The sequence below is a fragment of the Capsicum annuum genome, unplaced genomic scaffold, assembly GCF_002878395.1.
Source record: "Capsicum annuum cultivar UCD-10X-F1 unplaced genomic scaffold, UCD10Xv1.1 ctg69463, whole genome shotgun sequence".
In the NCBI taxonomy this organism is placed as follows: Eukaryota; Viridiplantae; Streptophyta; class Magnoliopsida; order Solanales; family Solanaceae; genus Capsicum; species Capsicum annuum.
Genome location: NW_025879103.1, coordinates 8691 through 18175, shown reverse-complemented (window position 1 = coordinate 18175; position 9485 = coordinate 8691). Strand labels below are relative to the sequence as shown.

The following is a 9485-nucleotide window of genomic DNA, read 5'->3' as shown; positions in this document are numbered from 1 at the left end:
TAAAAAATCAGCACCACCCTTACATCATTAGTCTGACTAGCCATAGCTTCCACCCATTTAGAGACGTAGTCAACCGCTACAAGAATGTACAGATTGTCTTTTGAAGTAGGGAATGGTCCCATGAAATTGATCCCCAAAACATTAAAGACTTCAACTTCAAAAATATTGTTGAGGGGCATCACATGACTCCTAGATATAGTACCCCAACCTTTGACAGTGATCACATTTTTTCATAAAAGCAATCACGTCCCTAAATAATGTAGGCCAGAAAAAAACCTAATTGCAGCACTTTTCTAGTAGTCCTCTCACCCCCATGGTGTCCACCATAAGGAGATGAGTGGTAATCTTCAAGAACCTTTGAAAATTTAGCCTCTGGGATACACCTACGAATGACTCTATCTGGACCCTCCTTAAAGAGATATGGTTCGTCACAAATATAGGCACGTGAATCATGGTGCAATTTCTTCCTTTGTTGTGTGGTGGCATCTGGAGGGTACACCTCACAAGCTATCAAATTCACAATATCAGCATACCATCAAAACTCAAATGCATGTAAAGATATCAACTTTTCATTAGGAAACTATTCCTTAACAATAAGAAAGTCATCATTGATATAGTTTTGACTATCCAGCCATGACAAGTGGTCAGTAACTTTATTTTCAGCTCCATTCTAATCTCGAACCATAAGATCAAATTCTTGTAGTAGGAAAATCCATCTAATCAGTCAAGGTTTTACATCCTTCTTGCTCATAAGATTTTTAATAGCAGCATGGTCAGTATGAATAAGGACCTTAGTGCCAACTAAGTAAGATATAAACTTGTCGAATGCATACACCACGGCCAACATCTCTTTCTCTGTAACCATATAATTAACTTGAGCATCATTCAACACTTTGCTATCATAGAAGATCAAGAAAAATACCTTGTCCTTTCTCTGACCCAAAATCATCCCACAGCAACATCACTAGCATCACACATTATCTCAAATGGTAACTCCTAAACTAGTGCAATCAAAATAGGTGCTTCAATCAACTTCTTCATTAGTTTCTTAAAAGCTACTTGGTAATACTCCCCAAAATTAAAATTTTCCTCTTTCTCCATTAATTTTCACATGGGGCTTGCAATATTTGAGAAATCTTTAATGAACTATAGATAAAAACCTGCATGTCGCAGAAAGCACCGCACTCCCTTGACTGTGATTGGATGTGGTAACTTTTCATTCACTTCAACCTTTGCCTTATCTACTTCAAGTCCTTTACATGTCACTATATGGCCTAGGAAAATTCCTTCCTTAACCATAATGTGGCACTTTTCCTAATTTAGCACCAAGTTTGTCTCTTTGCATCGAACTTGAACTCTATCAAGATTCTGCAAACACTTTTCAAAAGAATTACCATACATAGAGAAATCATCCATGAATACCTCCATAAAGTATTAAAATATGTCTAAGAATATCGCCATCATACATCTCTAAAATGTAGCAGGTGCATTGCATAGGCCAAAAGGCATACGTCTGAATGCATATGCACCATATGAACATGTGATAATGGTTTTATCCTAGTCTTCTAGTGCTATGTTTATCTGATTATAGATGGATTACCCATCCATAAAACAATAATACCCTTGTCCCGCCAATCTATCAAGCATTTGGTCAATGAAAGGAATCGGATAGTGATATTTATGAGTAGCTTCATTCAACATTCAATAGTCAATATAGATTCTCCAACCGATCACCATGCTTGCAGGGATCAACTCATTATCATCATTAGTTACCACAGTCATTCCTTCTTTTTTGATACATAGTGCATTGGACTTACTCATTTTCCATCAGAAAATTGATAGACAATACCACTATCGAACCATTTGATCACTTCTTTTCTGACCACCTCTTTCATCATAGGATTCAACCTTCTTTGTTGTTGTACTCTAGGTCTATAACCCTCTTTCCCGTATATGTTATGCATGCAAAATACTAGATTAATTCCTGTAACATCGGACATCTGCCAACCAATCGCCTTTCTTCTCCTTTTTAGAACTAGTATAGCTTCCTTTACCTTTACATATGATAACCCTGCAGATAAAATAACAGGCAAAGTATTTTGATCACCACAAAAAACATATTGTAAATACATAAGGAGAAATTTAAGCTCCAAGTTAGGAGCTTTTTCAACTAAAACCTTGGGTGATGAACCGATTGGCCTATTCAATGGATCGAAAGGCATTTTGTTCATCTCAATCATTGCCAAATTGATAACCTAGACCTTTTTCAATGCTTTCACATCTCTATAAAGATCATGACCCATCAAAGCTCGCTCTAATGGATTATCATACAACAATAAATGTCAATCCAAAGCAAAGTCAATAACCGATATAGGCGACAACTCCTTATATATAGCTGATAGTTTTAGCGCCTTGTACACATCAAAGACTTCTACTTTATGATGTGCTCGCATTGTTATTTTCCCTGATGCTACATTAATTAGAGACTGTCCCATTACTAAGAAAGGTCTTCCAAAAATAAATGGAATGATAGGATTAGCCTCAAAGTCAAGAATTATAAAATCAACCGAAAAGATTAAAGATCCTACTTGCACCAACATATCTTCAATAATACCATCCGACCTAGCAAGTGATCGATTTTCCAACTGTAAAAATAATAGTAGTGGGTTTGGGCCTTCCAAGACTCATCTTATGGTACCATGATATGGGCATAAGATTTATGCTAGATCCTAAGTCACATAATCCACGTGCAAAAATGGTTTGTCCAATGGTAATCTGGAAGGTAAAAATACCTAGATCCTTAAGCTTGGTGGTCAATTTGTTTTTAGTTTTTGACATACACTCTTGAGTAAGTGAAACTATAGCATATTCGGTCAACCATTTCTTATTCTCCACTATGTCCTTAAAGTATTTTGCATATTTTGGCACACTTTGTAGAATGTTAATAAGAGAAAGATTCACTTGAACCTACTTTAGAAGATCTAAGAACTTATTGTAACTCGCCTCCACTTGATACTTCCTTTCCCTTTAAGGAAAAGGTAAGGGAAGAGTCTTCTTCTAAACATGAATTTCATCACTTGCCACTTTTTCTTTGATTTCTTTCTTTTCCTTGTCATTAGAACTGTCATCAATAATTGTGGGTGAACTGTCTCCTTAGTTTGTATCCTACTCCTTGTTGTAACTGCATTTACCTACTTCATATTTGTCTCTATCGCTAGGTAATGATCCTTAAGGTTTTGTATTCTGTGCTTCTGCAATTTGGCCCAGTTGCAAATCTAGATATCTTATAAGTAATTGTTGACTCATCAACTCAGCTGCAAACTGTTCCTGTTGAGTCTTAATTTATATTGCAAATAGCATTTGTTGAGCCATAAACTACTTTATTAATTTCTCTATATTGCTAGTTTGAGTAGTAGCTTGATTATTCTAAGTCGTCTATTGATCTGGTTGCACTTGTCCCTTGTACTGATTTACATTTTGCGCCTAATTTCCACCCCATACAAAATTGGGATGGTTCCTCTTATTGGGAATATAAGTGTTACCAAAATGTTGTTGTCCCTAACAATTTTTATTTTCCACATAGTTGATAGAATTTGGATTAACAGAACATGCATCTGTTGTGTGCTCACCACTTTCATTAACCTCACACAAAGTATTACCTATTGGACTGCATTCGTTGTTGCTATTGGTTGTGTAACACCCAAATATATATTCTTAAGCATAGTAATTATATGATTTTGCATGGATGTGATGTGTGTCTGTAATGCATTAAATTGATCTACCTCCAATACCTATGTAACCTTTTTAAGAGTACTCCTCGAGTGTGCATGCCAGTTGGGGTTCCCCTGTGAAATCTAATTTAGTAGTGTGTAAAATTCTTCATACGTCTTCTCAAGAGCCTGTCCACCTATTGTTAAATCCAAGAGAATATTTGTGTTTGGTTCCAATCCTTCTATGAAAGTATGCACAAGAACATCATTGGATTGATGATAGTGAGGGAAATTTCTGAGTATACCCTTAAATCTCTCGTAAGCTTGGTAGAGATTCTCTACGTCTTTCTGTCTAAAATTAAAGATTTCACTCCTTAAGTGTGTCATTTTTCCATATGAAAATAATCGAATAAGAAATTTCTGAGCTAGATCTTCCCATGTAGTCATGAAAGGTGGTGGTTCCACATATAACCACTTTTTTTCTTCCCCCATTAGAGAGAAAGAAAAGAGTGTCAACCTAACATAATCAGAATTTACTCCTTCAGGAATGTATGTATCGCTAATGTCCATAAAGGCATGTATATGCTACTGCAGATCTTCATGTAAAATGCAATGAAATTGCCCCACTGAATTCAGCAATTGCACCATATTTTACTTCAATTGAAATCTACCTCTAGGTTTAGGCATTAGAATACTGCTCATCACATCTAGGCATTAGCTACAATATTTAATAGATAAAAGATTATAGGTCGGGAGATCAAAATTGTTGCCTAGACCTTAATAATCAACTTTTATCTAGGTTTAGGCATTAGAATATTCTGCTTCAATTCAAATCCCTATCCTAGATGCTAATTCAAACCCCTTATTTTATAAAAGGATAAGAACCTTGCTCCTTATTTTCCTCATTCTAATCTATGATTCTCCTCCCTGATTCACATAGAATTATAAATTTATTCTAATGGAGGCAAAGCATTAAAATAGTATGCTCAAGAAATTAAGAACAACCAAGGTGATAATCCAAAAAGAAACTACTATAAAGAATATTAAAAAGTGATCACGTTCTTGACCTCAACCTCAGAACAAGGGTATTTAGCCACTCACGTTTGTATTAAACATAAAAAGAAAGTAATTAATCATACCAAAAATTAGTATTGAGGTAAAAAAGTTTAAAAGAAATAATAAGAACCCTAAAGAAAAGAATTCTATGCTTCTTCGCCACTGCTATGCTTGCCAAAAGTATTTGGAATTGTGCTCACGTGTTCCTTTTATACTTAGAAAAATTTTTAGCAGATGTGAAGCCTTGACGCGATGCATTGATAATTGCATCAACAAAGTCAATGCATCGCATCTACGTCACGTTGATGCACTGGAAATTACCTTTAAAAGACATACTAAGTCAAGTTCTTTAACACACGACGCAATGCATTAACATCACATTACGTCACTAGAATTTGCTCCTCAAAATTTGGCTAAGTTTCTAAACTTCAAGCATCTACGGAATGCGTTGACATTGCGTCGATGTACTAGAAGTTACAAAAGAAGAATTTTCTAAGGCACAGAACATACGCAAAAAAGGCACAAAACATATGCATCGATGCGATATATTGACATTGCGTTTATGCACTAGAAATTGTTCTTCAAATTTTGGCTAAAGCACACATATTACCAGTTGACGTGACGCATTGAGGTAGCATCGCATCACTGGATTTTTTCTTCAGTTTAGTTCTTTCTTTTTGTCAATCCTCAGCTCTTTTCTTTTCTCCTTCCTCTCATGCATCTCCATATGTTTTTGACTTTGATCCACATGGTCTTTTATATCTTTATGATTTTTATCCAATTTTCTTCCAAATCCATAGGAAATTTACCCTGTGTCTCTAATCACATCGGTTAGCCACGAAACATAATTTAACTTATAATTCAATATTATTAGCATAATTTTTATTATCTAAACAAGTCCAAATATGGGTAATTAGCATTGTTTGGACATATAAATATGCCCAAGATCATCCATGTTGACATCTTCACAGACCATAAGATTTTGCAGTATGTGTTTACGCAAAAGGAGTTCAACCTCAATAATAGGAGATGGCTTGAGTTTCTTTAGGACTATGACATAAGTCTCCAATATCATCCAGGTAAAGCTAACGTGGTTGGTAATGCTCTTGACAGGTTGTCCACGAGAAAATTATGATAAGAAAAAGTGAGGACTGGTGAAGGATATTCTCTATTTGGCTAATCTTGGAGATCATCTCTTAGACTTTAAGGATGGTGGTGTGATTGTGCAAGAGGTTGTAAAGTCATCACTTGGTGCTAAAGTAAAGGAGAAATAGGTCTTAGACCCTATCTTGATGCAGATCAAGGAAGATATGGGTCACCAAAAGGTGATGGATTTTGAGATTAGTGGTGATGAAATCTTGAGGTACCAAAGTATGTTATCTATTTCATATGTTGATGGGCTATGTAAGAGGATTTTTAATGAAGCTCATGATTCAAGGTACACTATTTATCCTGGTTCAATGAAGATGTATCATGACTTAAGATAAATTTAATGATGGAATAACTTAAAGATAGAAGTGGCTAATTTTTTGCCTAAGTGTTTGGTCTATCAACAAGTGAAGGTAGACCACTTGAGACCTAGTTGTTTATCTCAGGAGATTGAATTTCCCGTATGGAAATAGGAAGTGATTAATATGGATTTCAATAAGGGTCTTTCACAGTCCCGTCATCAATTTAATTCTATTTGGGACATCGTGGATAGAAACACTAAGTCGCTGACTTCTTGATCGTGAGGACTAATTATTTTCTAGAGGATTATGATCTCTTCTTTAAGGAGATCGTGAAGTTGCATGGTGCTCCATTTTCCATCATATCTAATTAAGGTACTCAGTTCTTATCTCACTTTTAGCATTCCTTTCAGAGAGGTTTGGGGACTAAGGTGAACCTTAGCGCCACTTTTAACCCTCAGGTGGATGGACAAGTGGAGAGAATGATAAGGACTTCGGAAGATATGCTAAAGTCTTACTTGATTGATCTTGGTGGTAGTTAGGTTAACCACTTTCCTATTATTCAGTTTGCATGTGATAATAGTTATCATTCTAGTATTGGGATGGCTCTATTCGAGAATTTATATGGCAGGAGGTGTAGGTCTACTATTGGTTATTCGAGGTGTTTTAGAATAACTTGTATATTCCCGACTTGGTTCACCATGTTATACAGAAGGTGAAGGTGATTCAAAATAGGCTTAAGACACCCCAAAGTATCCAAGAGTCCTATACAGATGTAAGGCAAAGGGACTTGGAGTTTAATATGGAAATTTTGGTGTTCTTGAAGGTATTTCCTATCAAGGGAGTGATGCGGTATGGAAAAAAAGTAAAGCTCAGTCCTCAATATGTTGGTCCCTTTCATACTTTGAGGTGAGTAGGAAATGCAGTTTATGAGTTGTATTTTCCTTCAAGTATGAGTTCTATTCATCCGGTCATCCATATGTGGATGTTGAAGAGGTGTTTATGAAATTCCTCCTTTGTAGTTTCTTTGGAAAGCATTAGTGTCTCATATTCCTTGTCCCATGAGGAAGTCTCAATTGAGATTTAAGATCAATAAGTTTGTCGGTTGCAGACTAATGTTGTGGCTTTGGTAAATCTGGGTGGTGATGTTGGTTGGTTGCTTTTGGTCAATTATCAATTATAGACATACCATAAATTTCTTTGAGCTTATTTTATGCTATTTTGTTATATGTTGTGAATTCAACCACTATTGGAAAGTATGGTATTTTTGGTAGGTACAACGGCTGGTCTCTAGTCCATGGTGGACTTGAGGTGCCTGTTATGTCCAGGCCTTGGTTTGGGTCATGAAACCTATACGACCTTAGGTAGTAGCTATGTTGTTTAGGTTTTCTTTGTAAAGATCAAAGGTGGAACCAACTTTAAGAACCTCAAGTCTGCAACCTATGGACTCAACATATGAGCCACAGGTACTACCTATGTCATGCAGGTACTACCTACAATACGTATGCGGGTTTTGTATGTAGCCTTCTACTTCCTTTTATCTTTTTTTCTCTCTTTCTGTACTGTAAAATCTATTTTCTTGCAAAACAAATATAATAACATATCACATCTAATAAAAAGACCTAAGTACTTACATAATTTCTTTGTTTAGAGCATCTAAAATTCCATGAAATCATGGCACATCAGTAGACATGATCTCCTAGTACCCTTATTTGTTCACTCCTAGCAATAATTAAACAAGATAAATAGACTTTCCTCCTAGTAATGTGGACTTCTAGGGTCATGTCTACATTATTCCATACGATTCCTTTGTATGTGTTCATGTTCCATATGAATCATCTTTGTAGTACTCTATCAAGAGGTGATTCCATTTATGAGAAACATTATTTTTAGAAATTTAGTGTTATGTTGGCAATACTACATTCTTTCCATCCCAATATTAGTCGTCATTCGAGGATGAATGGCTCCAAATGAGAGATATTATAATGCCCACAAACTCCTAGATAAGCTTCTAACTATTTGTCATATGTTTAAAGGCATAAAAATGACTATTTTTAATCATTTATATTTGTCATGATTATTTACCTAGTGTGTATAGTTCTTTCAATGAGAATCATAGCTTTAGAAAGCACTTACAGTAAAGTTGAGTTGAGATTATTTTTTATTAATTGAATTTTAGTATTCAGCAAAAGAAACATGATTGATTTTCAAACTTATAAATCTATACACTTACTTCAAGGTGAATTTCATAAAGTATGACCACTAGTATATTTTAGGAGTAGTATTTAACACCAAGAGGAATATGGGTTTAGTGAAAACTATAGTTAAGGTTCAACGTTGATGGCAAGGTATAGAACAACTCTCCTCAATGTGGGAATGACTTTGGAATCCATGCTAGCTTACATGGTTTATGTTGGTTATAAGAATCTCCCACAGAAAAGATGATTTTAGAAACGAAGTATAATGACTCACTAATTTTTTTCAGATTATGCTTACTATTCATACTTTTCTACTTTTAATTCTATGCATGATTATGGTGAGTCTATATGATATTAGCATGAATTTTTAAGATTATGATTTATATTAGTTTTTACTTATTGCATTCACCCACACATTCATAGTACATTCAAGAAGTACTAATCATATCTATGTCTGTGTGGATACATTTTATTTCATAAAGCAGGTAATAGTTGTAGCTCACAACATCATAATCTGATAGTTTGTAGCTTCCAACAAGAAGGTGATGTGTTCTCTTAATTTAAGAACTATAATTAGTCATAGATTTAGTATTTTATTTTTATATATTTGTATTAATTAAGGATAGTTGGTGTCATGTCCCAGCTACATATAGTCAATATTAGTAGATGCTTCATAGATAGTATGTTAGAGTTGATATATTCAGTTTCAATTTTCTTTTATATAATCCAGTGATTTAGATATTTTGAAACATTATTATATTAAACAAGTTCATCTAATGAAAATTTTCCTATGGGTATTTTTAGTTTCATTTATTTTATTCAGTTGCTAATAAATTATGCCAGTATCATTGTTGGGATCAGTTTTGTTTCTAATTCTCGTGCAAAATCAAGGGGGTAGTCTCGGGGTGTTATAGTTTTTCCCCATGCTTAGTACATTCTATTGTACTGACCATATATATTTTTGTGTGTCTACATTATTTCATAATGTAGGTACTAGTTCTTTCTTACAAAATTATAATTCGATAGATCACAATTTCTTGTCAGCAGTTGATGAGTTCTATTGATTTGAGGAC

The 9485-nt window shown here is 34.7% G+C and overlaps 1 non-coding gene across 1 annotated transcript; it reads left to right on the top strand.

The window, feature by feature from the left end:
- Positions 1-3984: 3984 nt before the first annotated feature.
- On the top strand, positions 3985-4091 carry LOC124894088. The gene has a single exon (XR_007051000.1). It is a non-coding gene; the product is annotated as a small nucleolar RNA R71 (small nucleolar RNA).
- Positions 4092-9485: the final 5394 nt, after the last annotated feature.